Raw genomic sequence first — 17415 nt, 5'->3', positions numbered from 1 at the left:
CGAAGGCATGATAGGAAAGATATATTTGATAGTTTCTACTCTTCCAAATACATGAGAAACCAAAAGATGCAATACACTTGTGAGCAAATCTCTATCTCAATGGTTTGTTTAAATTGAGAGGGAAGGAGGGGGAGTAGAGTATTGTAGAGTAGATTTAGCCCTAAATTAGCTTATTTTCAGCCAACTTTATTCTATTCCCCTCCACTCCCTCTCCTTCTCCCATCAATTCAAACAGGCCTTAAAGTGAGACGGTTAGATACATTTAACAGCATTTAAAATTTTTATATACAAACTTGTGCACACAATAAATCACAGTAAGAGAAAAAAACAAAAGGAAAAAACAAAAAGAGAAAAAACATAGTAAGAGAAAAAACAGAAAGAAATTAAACCACAATAAGATCTTGTTTGGGAGGAGGAAATGGAATAGAATGGAAAAGAATGAAAAGAATAATTTTAGAATATTCTTCCCTTCCCTTATTTGGGAGTTTTAATGGAGGGAATGAAAAGTTCATTTCCCTATTTGGGAGTTTAAATGGGAGTGAATGGAATGGGTAGGAAGGAACACTCATTCTTCTCTATTCCCTTAAAATCTCAAATTTTTATTCCCCCTGAAATTGGGAGGAATGAGAGGAAATGGAATTAAATTTAATGATTTTTTTACTAAAACTCTCAACATACCCCTATATATTTAATCATTTATTTTAAAATAGGGGTTTAATAGTAATATGGTCATAAAATGATTCTATTCCATTTCCTCCATGTTGCTCCCAAACAAAATTACTTACATTCCATTTATTTTCATTCATTTCCATTCCCTCCATGTTGCTCCCAAATAAGATTACTTACATTCCATTTATTTTCATTCCTTTCCATTCCTTAATTTTAAAACATCCAATCAAGGTTACTTAATTCCATTCAATTTTATTCTTTTCTATTCCTTTCCCTTACTTAAATACATTCCATTCCATTTCATTCCTTTCCATTCCCTTATAAACTCCCAAACGAAGCCTAAGAGAAAAAAACAAAAAGAAATTAATTGCCAAAGCTCAAATTCAAACAGGTCCTCAGCGCTTCCTTCCAAAGTACCCCAATATTTACTGGTACTCCTATTAGTATGCTTTGCCAACGCCCTAGCTCCATGAGTCAAGGTACAACCTGCAACCTCAAGCTAATGAGAAAATTTACAATCAAACCATATATAACTTTCATAAACCAATCTGCCATGCCTCTCAGAATAAAGATGAGCAAGAAATACAACTTTGAGGTTGCAAAAATATAAGTTTTCTTAACCATTTGACCAACAAAGCCTGTGTATAATTGTCACAAAACTATAAAACTAGATCCATCCAGGGTAGTCTTAGAGGAATGATGTATAGAAGAAGAATCTTACTTATTATCTACTTCTATTAAAGTTCCACGTTCTTGCTGCTGTAATTGCTTACAAATTGGCCTTAGAATTTGTTCTTGAATAGTTGATAGTTTTATGTAATGTACATGAAGTGTGCCAAAAGAGAAGATAGAAAGCACCTGATGTAAAATAGGCAACGCAAATCTTCCTGGAACAACAAGGGCGCTTGAAATCATGGTGCATGGCAAAAATGCATTAGTAAAAATCATTAAGGCCAAAGTCATAATTGTATAACATTTGGCAGATTGAAGGGAATTGTCTTCTAATCAAGAGTCATAGCTTCGTTACGAGGTGCACCTTAATTTTTGCGAATTCCTCTGTTAAGGCTCCAAAAATAGTGATTTTTCTGTTTTTAGTAATTTTTGTTTCTTTAATAATTTTTTTGCTTAAAAGTTAGAATTAAGGTCCTACTTGTTTTAGAACAACCATTAAAGTCTACAGCTTATAATTTTTCATTTGACTCAATTTTGCCATTTTTAAAAAAATTCGGTATTTTGCCACTTAATCTCATGATTAGTGTGTATTAGGGTTTTGAACATTTTCCTAATCATCCTAGAGTTTTTTCTTTTTAGTAGTTTTATGTTATGTAGCCTCCATAGGCAAAATAAATTATTGTTAATAAAATTTAGAGTTTTCTCTTTTTTTTTTTTCTCTAGTGGATTCCAGATTTATCATTTCGTGGATTCAAAGAACCTCTTGTGCATTCGAGGTTTACTACCAGAAACTAATAATTTAATTTCTGTTCCATTAAATAGAGCATCATTTGTGCTTTCTTTCGGATTCTGCAACATCAACATTTGCAGTATAATTGTTTACAAATTCTGCAATTTGATAAGCTATTTCAATTTTTGTATTTCCTAAGCTTCCCTAGGAGCCATTAGGTTTTCAAGAGTTAATTGTTGGTGACTATACTTTCAAAAATCTTTAATTAAAACTCAAGTTACATACCCCCCCCCCCCCCTCCCTTCCCACTAAGAGAAAGAGATTTAATTAAAACTCAAGTTACATACCCCCCCCCCCCCTCCCTTCCCACTAAGAGAAAGAGAGAAATTTCAGGGTTATGGGTGAGACTTATCGCTGAGTCTTGTTTAAGAACTAAATTACCAACGCTTATAAAGTTATAATTTTCAATTTAAACTATTTTGTTATGATTTTCCAAAATGAAACCTATAAAATGATTGGCCCTAGCTCAACAGCTTAGGTACCACTTATGGTGTAGAGAAGGCAAAGCTTCTTATTATCCCTTATAGATACAGATAAGATCGGTCCTCTTTTATAGCTAAATTGCATAACTGCAGAGAGGTGGTTTTCTCATAAACAAAATCCGAGCTTTTCTTCATTTGACTTAATGATTTGAGCATTCACAATTGTGAAGCTAAAAAATTTAATTAATTTAAATATTATTCTTTATTCTTGCAAGAGCAACTATCACTTGTTAACCTCTTTCTTCTTAACCTAGCAAACCCACACTCACTGGTAGTGTTGATGGCGTCGCCATCTCTTCTTGGAGGCGTTGAACAAGAGTGGTGGATCGGTGGTGAATGGTTGGGGATGTGTTGGTTTTTTTTAAAAAATTATCTTTGGTAACTGACAATTAATGGTGGTGGTCGGCTGGCTGGCAGGGTGTCTTGTCGTTGATGACATCGAAAAATCTCCTCTTGGTGGTGCTGGCAAAAGTTGGTGGTGGTTGTGGTGGAGGAATAGTAGTGGTGGCTGGTGAGGATGGTTTGGGTTTTTATTTTATTTATTTATTTATTTTAGGAAAATAAATAATAAAAATCTGAAAATGAGATGACTTAAATAGGTGTACATATGATAAATTGTTATTGATAAAGCATGAGATAGAGTAGGAAAGATAGGACAAAAGATTTGGACTTTTAAAATAGATAAAGTAGTAGCTTTTTTTTGAGTGTTACAAGCTAGAATATTAACACCATCGATGTGGATGCTTAACAGCTCAAGGCATAAATAGGTCTTCTACATGTAGTGTAAAAGGCAAGCAATTAATTAAAAGTCATCTTACGTACATTTGGCTTATATGAAAGGGTAAATGATGATAAGAGAATTCGCATTAGGAAATGCTATCCCATTCCATTTTACCATCCCAAAAAGCTACTTTATCATTTATACCATACCATTTTACAACACACCTAATATCCCAACTTTTATTTTCCTATTCTACTTATTAAAATAATATATCTACCCAATAAAATAATATATTCCAAAACCATATCTATTCTCTCCCATCTCTCTCCTCTCTCTAATTTTTACCTTTCTTCCACTGAAACCAAACCACCTCCACCGTCCAAAAAAGGCTAAAAAAAAAAAAAACCACCTGCAGAAATCCAATACAAATCAAACCCAGATGCCAAAAACCTTAACTTTCTCGGAATTTGGTTGATTTCTCAGTAGCCCAGAACTCAAATAGACCTCCAAAAATAAAAACCACTTGCAGAAACCAAATATCAATCAAACCACCACCGCCGCCACCAACACACCAAACCCACTTCCACCGTCGACCCAACCGCCACAACAACTCCACCAATCTCCAAAGAAATCTAGGAAATCGTGGCCCACCAAGTGAAAAAACCCAGCCACCACTATGCAAAACCACCACGGCATCGGCTAGCAACCACCACCATAATCATAGTACCCACCACCATGCCACCACCATTCCAACCACTAAAATCCACGCCAACAACCTTAGATGAAACCCACACCAACAACCACCAAGAGAAACCCATGCCGATCTGAACCCACGCAACCCACGGCAAACCCAAACAAAACCCACGGCAAATCCATAGTCCAACGCCGAACTCCACACCACACCCAAACACCGATCTCTGCATCAAACCCCAAATGCCGATCTCCATGGCACCACACTGATCTGCAACGAGAGAGAGAAGGGAAATAATGAGTGGGTGGTGGCTTGCCATGGCCGGTGACAGTGGGTCAAGCCATGGTGTGGTGGCTATGGAGTTTTGAGTCTGAAAAGAGGGAGTGAGTGAGGACTGAAAGGAGAAAGAGAATTAGAGATTGAGAGATGGAGAGAGAGACGTGAGATAGAGAGTGGAAGAGAGAGAAAGTGGCAGATAAAGGCTACAGTGAACAGAATAAAATAATATTTTTATTTTTACAATTGAGCTACAATGCAATTCTACATGTAGAATTACGTTGTAGCACAATTGCAATTTTTTTTTTTTGGCAATAATCTACATTTACAATTCCAGATGCTGAGCTCTTTTGGGCTTGAAATGCCAAATTTTCCTTACATTTGGCAAATTTGGCATTTGCAATTCCCAGTGCGAATGCTCTAACAAAGTTGATCTTGGTGGTGGAAGTGCATTGGGAATAGTCCTTGTATGTGTCAGACCAAGAAGGCCTTGTACACCCCTCATAACTCAATACTTGCACGGATAATTCTAGAGTCATGGTACAACTTATACCACAACTTGTTTATCTGGTGAGTTGTGGTTGGTGGAGGGCTGATGGTGGGTCCATGTAGGAACACCCTTTCACCAACTACAACTCGCCACATGGGTAAGTAGTGGCATAAGTTGTGGCCCCAGAATTATCTACCTGCAAAAACCATATAATAGTCAGGTCCACATAAGATTACAAGCTTTATGTGACTCAAGGCATGCAGCACTCATTAAAAAACTAGTCCCTACATTGGGACATTGGAGTACTAAGTGTTTAACATGCACATGGGCAAGCCGACTCAACAAATTTGGGGCACTAGGTGAAAGCTTTAAATGGGCCCTTTTATTATATTTAATTATAAATTCATATATATTTTTCAATTAAAATTTATTTTTCTTGCTTTTTGAGAGGCAAAATTACTAATTATGTTTTTGCATTTAAGTTCTATTAACATTTCCTTTTCAATAGATAATATGACTAATCCACTTAATCTTTCTTGTGACATAGTTGATCTTAAATATGATTTTATTAATTTTAATTTTGAAAAACTATACAATTGTAATAGGTATAGTTAGTAATATTCTGAAAGCAAAACATGCATTTGGAAAAGATTCTAGCCTCTTTATATAATTTAGTACATTAATTGGAGAGTTTTCATTTATTTGTGAAACTTCTTTTAAAACTTTTAGTTCTAAAAATAAACATAAGACATCAATATCAGAATAAGTTTCATGTGTGAGAAAACATTCAAGATTAAGACAAATTTTTTTTTTCAAACTATCATCATCTAGTGATTTTAGTTTTTCAAAATTAAATAAAAACCAAAAATATTTAATATATTTGAAATTGTTCAAACCTACTTTCAATTGAAGAAATAGATTGATCTACTATATATAAAAAAAAAATTAATTCTAAAATATTCTTCAGCGGATTGTGTTGTCTCATCATTGACATTCTCATCAAACTGTTTCTTTCTATGAATTATATGTTTTTTCAGGAAATATAGGCTTTATTTCCATTTTGGTTGTAATTTCTTTAGATAAATTCATAGTAGATGTAAATTCATTTTCTCTATATTTTTTTTAAAAAAGACATGAGACCTTTTAATTGATCTATAGCAACATCAATATGCATGTCTTTTGATTGTAATTTTTTACTAATAAAGTTAACAACAAATAATATGTCATACCAAATACTCATACCTAGTAAAAACTCAAAACTTTCAATCTCATATGTTGCTAAATAATCAGCTTCACCTTTTGTTTTAGGATCTTCACTTGTTTTTGCTAATTGTAACAAAGTATCTCTTATTTCTAGAGCTTGAAATTTTATTGCTTTCACACTTTCAATTCGACTTTCCCAACGTTTTTGTGACAATGGCTGAAGAGTTAAACTTGTCACATTATCTTGTAAAATTTTCCATCATTTTGTGGAAGAAGAAAATGGTGTATATATATGTTGTACTACTCCAAAAAAAGATATAGCTTTAGGACAAGAATTAGCCATATCACATAGGACAAGGTTGAGGTTATGACAACCACATTATGTGTAAAATGCTTTAGGATTTGTATCAAGAATTATTTTTTGTACCCCTTTTTCCCTTTCATATTAGACCCATTATCATATCCTTGTCCATGTACATCATTAATATCAAGTTCAAGACTTTTTATTGCATCTATAATTTCATTGAAAAGACTTTTTCCAGAAGTATTATCTATCTTTAAAAATTTCACAAAATGTTCATCTATTTTTATCGGACTTATTGAAATATCCACACATCTTAGTATGAGAGTCATTTATTCTTGATGACTTACATCAGGGGTACAATCAAGTATAATTGAAAAGTATTTTGCTTCTTTAATCTTTTTTATAATTTTACTTTTAATTTCATTTGCTAATAATTGTATCACTTCATTTTATATATTATGTCGAAGATAATGATTATGGATTGCACCATGTTGAATACGCCGAACATGTTCTTGCATTATTGGATCAAATTCTGCAATCATTTTTATTATACTTAAAAAATTTATGTTTTCTTGATAGATCTTTTCATTTTTTCCTCAAAATGCCAAATTATTTTTACCAAGATTTTTTACCACTGCTATATTTCTTAATAACACTTGTTTCCAATGATCTTTCTCTTTCTTAATTGTTCTTGGACATTTTTATCAATTGTTTTATTCTTCAATAATCTTAGTTCTAAATCAATCCAAGTATTCATATTAGTAATATGCTCATTGGTTATTTCATGATTTTTAAGAATAGAACTAATATTTTTCCAATCCTTAGTTCCTCCATTAGCTAGTTGATTTGAATTATATTTTGAATTAAACAACTTGCAACAAAAACAAAATACTTTATCCAAGTCTTTTGAATACACTAACCACTTTCTATCATGTTTATTCCCATTTGGTAATTCTTGAATATAATGCGTAGTAGAAAAATGTCTAGAGTTCTTATCTATAGGAAAGTTTAGATCATCAACTCTTAATGGACCACTTTCTCAAAAAAAAAAAAAAAAAACTCTTAATGGACCATTTTCTACTAAGAAGTCTCTTAATTTTATATCAATAGTTTTCCATAGACCTGGATCAAAAATATTTGTAGGAATATAATTAGGTTGATCATTAATATTTTCACTTTCCTCTAAATTATTTTGAGCTTCATTATTAAGAATGGTTACATTACATGTTTGAACATTATCATGACCACCTTCGTTATTATCATTTTGTTGTATATTTTCATTATCTTCTAACTCTTTTTGATGAATTTCTTATTCATTTATGAAACCTTCACTCAAATTTTCTGCAAGATTTTGTTTTTTACTAGTAATAGATTTCTCCATAGCTCCTTTTTGAGATTCAATTATTTCTTCTCTTTGTCTTTGTCTTTTTTTTTTTTTTTCATATCTAGATGGATATTTTCTAGCAGACATTTGTAATTAAAAAATATTTATGAATAAATGAAACAGAATCTATAATAAAAAAATTATAATTTAACTAGAATAATATAAATTTAATGTATATTACAATATAACCTGGTTTATCAAAAGCACAATTGTAGCTTTACTTAATATGATCATTTTACACTTTAAACCTGCACAAATAAATTAAAATTAATATTAATACTGTGGGGCCTGTGGGCCTGATAGCCTCGACCCATCGGATAGTAGGCCCATCGGATAGTAGGCCCAAGGACAGCGCCGAGGAGGACTGACCAGCCAAGGCTAAGTCAGGCAAAACCTCTGTTGTGACCCATGCCGAGGACCTGTTCGTCCTCAGCATTCTAAGGATAACTTTCGGGAGGGGACAAGCTCAGAGCAAGCTGTCACATTCGCACTTAATGCATTCACCTAACCCCTCCGGCCGCATTAATGGGGATATAACCCCTTGGCAGGGTAACGTCGATCAGAGTGAACCACTTGAGTACTGATAAGGCATTTGATGGGACGGACGGCCAGAAGAAAGGCAAATGGATGATCAACAGATGGAATAAGGAGATAGGCAGATGGAAACTATATAAGAAAAGTAAGTAAAGAAAGAGGGGGGGAGGGAGGGAAGAGAGAGAAGAAGAAGGTCTCCTCGGCCACGGGCCGAGGAGCATTCCCCCATTTGTAAAGAAAACTCTTAGTATTTTTTATAAAGAAAGTTCATGCTTGGTGATCGACGGCCAGCGCCTAAACCTTTAACCCACTCTCTATAAATTTATTGTTTGGGCTTGTCGGGCTGAAAACCCATCAAAACTCAGGGTTAATCCAAACTGAGTCCCTACAATTGGCGCCGTCTGTGGGGAGGATTAGGGTGCTGGCCGGCGTACTAGGCGAGTGTTCCGAGTATTCGTTTTACAGTAGGTTGAAAAAAAAAAAAACAACAAAAAAAATATAGAAGATTTGACAGTAGAAAAAAAAAAAAAAGAGAAAAAAAGAAAAGACCAGAACAATTAACTTCTTTTTGCCTAGATGGATAAACTTTATCACCATACAGGAAGTGAAACACAATTTAAAAAAGAAAAAGAAAAAGCAGTTGTTACTTTCTTCAATGGTTTCAACATTTCAGTGAACGAAGCATACCGGTGGACATCCTGCAACTTTATTATATTACAAAGATCAGAGCCAAGTGGAAATAAGGAAGTACAAATTAATTGAAAAAATAGGATTGGCACCTGAACTTCAAAACACACACATTTGTTGAAAAGGAAGTATAAATTAATTAAATATTACATAGAACATTTTGAACAAAATTTGATCAAATCTGATTAAGTTGAAATGGGAATAGGATTCTCTCCATCTCAAATGAATCGATTTCATGATTTATATTTTAAATATTACAAATCTAAAGATGTCTCTAGTGCCATCATCATGTATACCTTTTAGATACAAAAAATAAAATATGAACACTAAAATGGACTATCTCCATTTTACTTGAAATTGAGAGGAACCTTGCCCATTCAAATGATAGTGTTCTTAGGGAAAATTCTTAGGTTGAGGAGTATAGCATAGCTCCAATTATATGTTTTTGATGCTCTAACCTTTTTAATTAATTTAGAATTAGTGACAAAACCAACAAAACAAAAATTACACCTCCTACATACATAACTTTGCATGCATACATAACTTTGCATTTTGGTGCCGGCATCTGGTATCCATGGTAGTCACAAAAACCCATTCATACTTGTTCTCATTAAAAAGTATGAAAATAAAGAATTATGTATCCAAAAAAAAAAGGGAAAGTACATCAAAAAGCATTTACCAACTGATTCCTACTGATTTATGCATAAAAGTGGAATTTTCATATTTATTGTAGTCACCAACGGCACACCTTCCCTCAATTATTTTCTTGCCATCTATAGACAATGTCAAATTACCCTATAGGATTCACTTCAAATAGGATTGGCAAATCGATTTCATGATTCATATTTTAAATATTACAAATCTAAAGATGTCTCTAGTGCCATCATCATGTATACCTTTAGATACAAAAAATAAAATATGAACACTGAAATTGACTATCTCCATTTTACTTGAAATTGAGAGGAACCTTGCCCATTCAAATGATAGTGTTCTTAGGGAAAATTCTTAGGTTGAGGAGTATAGCATAGCTCCAATTATATGTTTTTGATGCTCTAACCTTTTAATTAATTTAGAATTAGTGACAAAACCAACAAAACAAAAATTACACCTCCTACATACATAACTTTGCATTTTGGTGCCAGCATCTGGTATCCATGGTAGTCACAAAAACCCATTCATACTTGTTCTCATTAAAAAGTATGACAATAAAGAATTATGTATCCAAAAAAAAANAGAAAGATCTTGATTTTATTATTTCCTGAATAGAAAAAGTACAAGTTACAATCAGAGGCTCAGGCAGGTGTGTTTTACATACAAATTTATAAGCTAATACCACCAGCTATTCCTACAATCAGAGGCCCAGGTGGAGCCGCCCTAAGAAAAAACTAGCCGGTGGGAAGTGTCAAGCCGTCCCTTTATTGGTATAAAGAGAATGGGAGAGCTTGACAAGAGGCGGAGAAGGGGAAGGGCAATCATGTTTCCGGCCACCAACAACTCCCTTCTCGGCCAGGCGGAGCTGGAACAAAGAGAGGAGCAGATGCAGGGGCTCCGGATACCTTCCCCGTGATGTTCCCTCGATTCTCTCCTATCCTCTCGAGTTTTGGCCGTTGGAGACGGCAACACTCGAGCACCGCCCATGAGGTGAATTCGCACATCTTCCTCGTCGGGGTGTGCTCCGAGGAAAGACTTTAGGTTCTCTAACAACACCCCTCTGGGACACCTCGAAGGGTGCCATCAGGGTTACGCCTAGACTCTGCCGCACCGAAAGCCCAGTGGGGCTGCGGCCATACCGGTTTTGTCAAACCCGGTAACAATTCCGGCGGGGTTGTTAAAAGCGCTTGGGGAGTTGGAGGAATGTGTTTTGTTCTGTTTGTGTTGAGAGGTCCATGGGTTGTGGAGAAACCATCTCCTCACTTTATATAGGGGTTGGGGTTGGTAAGAATTAGTTCATGCGGAGTTCGAAAAAAGAATTATCAGTTGGGATAATAATGAAGCCATCAATTTCCAAGGAGGCCGTAGATCGTTGGACTCGTGTTAATTCACGAGGACATTAATGAAAGCACGTTTCGCGCACCGAGGCGTCCAGCGCGGAACACGAACAGACAAAGGCGCTTCATAAATGAAAAAGATAGGGCCTCGAGTTGGAGGCGAGATCAATGCCACGTGTAAAGATCATAATCTGACCCGAAGAGGAATCATCTCCAGTAAAGCGGTCTGAGGACAAACCCCCGCTTACAGAAAAATAGAAATGGTAGACAGAACCAAGGTATTGCATGGTCCTCGGACCCAAACCTATGGTAAAACTACACACACCATTATATCTGGACACCAGACATAACCAAGGTATTGTATGGTCCTCGGACCCAAGCCTATGGTAAAAGATACTTACAAAAAAATAGAAGTGGTAGACAGAACCAAGGTATTGCATGGTCCTCGGACCCAAACCTATGGTAAAACTACACACACCATTATATCTGAGTACTAGACTGAACCAAAGTATTGTATGGTCCTCGGACCCAAACTTATAGGGAAACTAGGTACTTATAGAAAAATAGAAGCGGTAGACAGAACCAAGGTATTGTATGGTCCTCGGACCCAAACCTATGGTAAAACTACACACACCATTATATCTGGACACCAGACATAACCAAGTATTGTATGGTCCTCGGACCCAAGCCTATGGTAAAATATACTTATAGAAAAATAGAAGTGGTAGACAGAACCAAGGTATTCCATGGTCCTCGGACCCAAACCTATGGTAAAAATACACACACCATTATATCTGAGTACTAGACTGAACCAAGGTATTGTATGGTCCTCGGACCCAAACTTATGGGGAAACTAGGTACTTACAGAAAAATAGAAGTGGTAGACAGAACCAAGTATTGCATGGTCCTCGGACCCAAACCTATGGTAAAACTACACACACTATTATATCTGGACACCAGACATAACCAAGGTATTGCATGGTCCTCGGACCCAAACCTATGGAAAACTAGATACTTATAGAAAAATAGAAATACTGGGCATAACCAGGGTATTGCATGGTCCTCGGACTCAAACCCATGGAGAAAATAACTGTCTGAAGAAAAACCAAAGCGTTACTCAGAGTCAAGCTATAATACGATCTTTAGGTTTATATTCGAAGATAACAGATGGTTTCATAAGGCTAACTCCATAATAGAATACGAATATTGAGCAGAGTACAATAGTAAAGCGAATATTGGATCACAACTTCACCCTCTCTCCTCTTAAGGTACCACTCCCCTTCTTCACAGTCCTTCAAACTCACATTATTGGGTATTCCATAGTCGACAATGAATTTGTTCATCATCTCGTCGGACTCGACCAACTTCTTAAACTTACTCATTCCCCAAAGACAACTAAAAGTTCTAAAAGAAGAAAAGAACGAGTAAAATCAAGGAAATTAAGAATTATGTATCCAAAAAAAAAAAAAAGGGAAAGTACATCAAAAAGCATTTACCAACTGCTTCCTATTGATTTATGCATAAAAGTGGAATTTTTCATATTTATTGTAGTCACCAACAGCACACCTTCCCTCAATTGTTTTCTTGCCATCTATAGACAATGTCAAATTACCATATAGGATTCACTTCAAATAGGATTGGCAATAACTCATATAGAGATTTAGAATAAAAAGTGATGAGATTCATAGCTTCTTTTTACTTTTTTATTGGTAAGATACACACGCATCTAGCGGGTCTTGAACCCACAATCTCACCCTCCACCTTGCTCTTACAAGGGGAGGAGATGCCTTTTGAGCTAGAGCTCAATGGCAATGATAAGATTCATAATTAGGACAAAGAATTACTTAAATTCTCTACTTATGACAAAGAAATTTGATCCAGTTATGGTCAGACAATAAACATGGAGATTCATAGCAGAAATAAATTGATACCTTAAGCTGCAAAAAGAAAGGGTCCTGAACATGAAGTTCATGGACCATAGACTTCAAAATCTGATGAAAGAAAACATCTGTTAGATTAATGTATACAAAGAAAATTTGGCATTGAATGACACCCTCAGTTAAAACTTAAAACTTACATTCACAATTTCCGATCCCTTATCCAAAACTAGCTTCTGCCATTAATTTTCTTCCTGCTTCAAGGAGCTTCCTTCATGGAAAAACTTCAAACCACTATCTGACCTACAAATGGCTTTTGAATTGATTGATTCTAAAAAAGCTGATGCCAGATGCTTGGATAAGGGATATGGAGGAACTCCTTCAAAAGAATCTGCATAATAAGTATGAATCATGAAGAGTTAACATCCTCCTTGAAAGTAATAAAGCAAACATCTAAAATTCCAGTGCAAATTGCACTTTTTCCCGTTAACTATGATGGACTTTGCAAACTAAACTTCAAATCTCAACAATGAGAAGGAACTATAGTTCAACTAGCTCTTCTTTCTCTCATAATAATAGGGTGAGGTCATGGTTCAAGACCCACTAGGTGTGTGTAACTCACAACAACAACAACAATCAAGCCTTAGTCACAAGAATTTGGGGTCAACCATAAACTAGCCAAGGTGGGCATGCCTCAAGGTGTATATGCAGAAGCGGATTGATACAAAGAGATCATACTCTGGGTTTTTATGTTTGATTGTGCATGCCCTCCATTTGATTTCCTTCTATTTATACTTAAGGCTCTGATAATTAACATTGTCTTTTTTGCCTAGTGTCATGCACTTATTTGGATAAAACTACTCAAGGTAACTGCTAGTCTTTAGTTTCCAATGGATTGGCGCCATTTGTCTCTCTTAAAGGCTTCAATTTCTTGTTTTACTTGTTTGTTTGTTTCTTTATTTATATATATATTTTTTTACTAATAGCTGAGAGTTCAATCTCTTGTTAATTCACTAATGACAAAGCAGTCCTGTTGGCAATGCCTTTACACATGGCTCTCTCCTATCCTGCCATGTGTGCAATATTGGCCTAACACTCATGACTTAATAATACAAAATAACAAAAGACTCAAGGGGTGTTTTTGCATCTTGGTCTTCTTTGAAGTCTAAACAATACAACTGAGAGGATTGGTGTTATGCAAAGAGGAGTAGTTGACTTGAAATATTTAAGAAGGGCATTAAAAAAAAAAAAACAAGGTAAAGTGTAACCTTGAAAAAGTAGAGGTGTTAAAAGTAAATTACCCCAATGCAGATGATAAAGTAATATTTTCTCAATTTTGGGGAAAAATAAATTGTGATTTCAGGGATAAAGATCAATCTCTTCTCCTACTTCAGAAATAATCATCCAAATCTATAGCTGACAGTCGACAGTCCAAAACCAACATAAACCATGACCTGAAAAAAAAATTATATATAATAATTAAACTTTTTTTATTTACTTTAGAAATATTCTCTTCGCCATTGAGGTCATGGTTCAAGACCCACTAGGTGTGTGTAACTCACAACAACAACAACAATCAAGCCTTAGTCACAAGAATTTGGGGTCAACCATAAACTAGCCAAGGTGGGTGTGCCTCAAGGTGTATATGCAGAAGCGGATTGATTCATAATAAAGTGACTAAATTTTATGTTGTTTGTCAACCATCCACAACCCTCCTCGCTTTTTCAGTCTAAGCAATTTTAGGTGCATATCTAAATTGCCGCCAAGCAATATCAACTTAGTTATTGGCAATAAACACTTTATCCTAAGGCGGTATAATTGCAATGTAATGAACCCGTTAGTTTGGCGTTATTTTCATTTTGACCCTTCATGTTTCAAAATTTGGCCCTTTGTGTATGATTCAAATTTTTTGTTTAGCCTATCATGAGAATGAAAATTTTAAAATGTAAAAAGCCAAACAGAAAACTGAAATGAAAATTTGAGAAAGTGAGAAAGTTGCATCTTATTTCTGGGAAGCATGGACACGGGTATGATACGGTGACATAAGCATTTTTGAAAAATTATAACATATAATGGCCAGTACTATACCGGTATGACATGGGTACGACACCCTAAATAAAGTGTCAGTGTACCTTAGTCTTATTTCTTTAATACAAAAAAGTATTTATACAACTTGTAACCAACTTGCCCCAACCCTTGCAATCTTTCAACTAACTAATTAACTTTCTTGACTCTTCTTGATTACAAGGCTAACTGTGTGATTACAAGAATTAAACCTATAGTACATGTTTGGGTTCAGAATTTGATTAAAATTCTAATAACCTAGAAAAACAACCAATTAGGAACTAAGTGTATTAAATAAAGAAAAAAAATGGCATTGAATTCATCAAATGTTACCGGTGGTGATCGTGTTGGGATCAAGTTTGAGGAGGTCAGAGCAGAAGGAGTTGAAGAGGCCTAGATCGAATTCTAGGGTTTCGTTTATGTGAGACTCCAGAGTGTACTTCACTACCTCTTCCATACACTCCCTCAAGTTTTTGGTACTTCATTTTTTTTTTTTTTTTTTGTGGAAATATTATTTTTGTCCCTACATTTTCACTTCATTTTTACGTTGGTCCCTATTTTTTAATTTTACCACATTTAGTCCCTAAAATAAAAAACGCGTTCAATTTTAGTCCCTGCCGTTATCTCACTAATAGAAATTGTCTAAATGGCAAACGGAGTGTATAGGTGGCACACTAAATATTGACATCAACATTAAAATAATAATAAAAAATTTTATTTAGCATTTTAAAAATACCATGTCATTTTTTAAAAATTAAAATATTAATTTATCAATTTTAACTAAATGAAAAAAAATGAAAAAAATAGAAATAAAAACAAAAAATTATATGAATTGAGATCTAGCTTTAGCTTGAGTAAGAACAATAAAAACACAAACCCAGAAAATTCAAAACCCAAAAACATCAGTCAATAATCTCAAAAAAAAAAAAAAAAAAAATTTTTTTTTTTTTTTTTTTTCACACCACTAGGGCTGTCCAACCCACCTGAAAACCCGCCCAACCCGCCCGTACTCGACCAGCGTTCATCCGATCCGACGGCTCCGGCGGTCGGCTGCGGGTCCCGAGCTCCAAAACCTGACACCGGCGGGTCGGTTTCGAGTCCCCTCGTTCAAAACCCGCGAAACCTAACTCGCCCAACCCCATCAAATTCTGGCAAATTCTCCAGCGATTTTGGCGAGTTTTCAGCTTGATTTGGCAGATTTCAGCAACCAAAACTATCAGATCCGGCATAAATACACTAGATCCAGCGATTCTCGGCACGATTTGGGGGAAAAATCATCGGATTTGTCGAAGTCCTCACCGGATCTGACGAAATCCTCACCGGATCTTGGCCGGATCGGGCGAGATCTCGCCGATTTTGGCCGTTTTTCTGTGTTTTCCATCGGGTTTTGGGTGAGGTTGAAACCGATGCCACCCGTTGGAAAACCAACCCGCGAAACTCGACCATCTTAACGGGTCGGTTGCGGGTGGAGAATTTGCCAACCTGATCTCTACGGGTCGATTTGCGGGTTGGGCACAAACCCGACCCGCCCGACCCGTGGACACCCCTACACACCACACGGCCACACTTCAATTCAAACTTTATCTCTCTAAGGTCTTGGGACCTTGGTTTGATGGGTTTGATATGGGTTAGAAAGAGAGAGGCTGAGTCGGTTTGATCTGGGTTAGAAAGAGATTTTGAGATCGGTTACTGTCACGGCATGGCTGGCGGCGACATGTGGGTTCAAGATCAACCAAATGGGGGAGTGATTTAAGAACTGTGGTGGTTAGGTTCTGGGTTTCAAAGTGGTTTTGGCGATTGAAGAAGTGTGGGTTTTTATTTGGGTTTTTTTCTCTCATCTCACATTAGATGTTTTTGGGTTTTGAATTTTCTGGGTTTTGTTCTTGTCTGTTCTTCCTTTGTCTTTTTGTCTTTCTCTTTCTTTGACACACTCTCTCTCTGAAAGCTCTTTGTGGGGGTGTCAATGGTGGATCTGAAGTTAACATTTCTGAAGGTATACTTGGTTCTGAAATCAGAGCTCCTTGAAGACTCTGCTTTTGAGTGGACAGATGATTCTCGTCAATGGGTCGAGCTGGTTCATTTCCTTTCCATCTCATATTCCTATATTGTTTCTCATTTGCTTTCTCATCATTCAAGCTCTTCATTTTGCTCTTTCATATTTGATAAAGTTTCTATTTTTTTTCATGGGGTTGATTATTATTTTTACTTTATAGGAAGCTATAAGTTCAGATGCCATTCCTTACATGTTATCCACATTTTTTGCTTGAAAATAAGAAATCCCAAAAAATCAATCAATGAGAATGACTGTGTTTTGAATGGCTAGTACAAGAGATTCGGGTTAATTGATATTGTTAAAAGAGTCTTGGAAAACATTGAGATGGAAAATGGTAATATTCATGTACTAAGAATTAAGAATTGTAGATTTGATGTTGATTTTCTGGGTTTTAAATTTTCCGGGTTTGTGTTCTTGCTCAAATGTTTAATGTGTTCATGTTTAATTTATCAATTTTATCTGGGTTTGTTAAGATTGTTGGCATGAATTCTGATGCGTTCATGTTTAATCTAACGTGGATCTGAAGTTTA

The 17415-nt window shown here is 35.5% G+C and overlaps 1 pseudogene; it reads right to left on the bottom strand.

The window, feature by feature from the left end:
* Nucleotides 1-671: 671 nt before the first annotated feature.
* On the bottom strand, nt 672-16976 carry LOC136070025 (uncharacterized; annotated as a pseudogene).
* Between the last annotated feature and the right edge of the window lie 439 nt (nt 16977-17415).

The sequence above is a fragment of the Quercus suber genome, unplaced genomic scaffold, assembly GCF_002906115.3.
Source record: "Quercus suber isolate HL8 unplaced genomic scaffold, Cork oak 2.0 scaffold_204, whole genome shotgun sequence".
Lineage (NCBI taxonomy): Eukaryota > Viridiplantae > Streptophyta > Magnoliopsida > Fagales > Fagaceae > Quercus > Quercus suber.
Note: the sequence above shows the minus strand (reverse complement) of the source record. Positions and strands in the feature narration are given on the sequence as shown.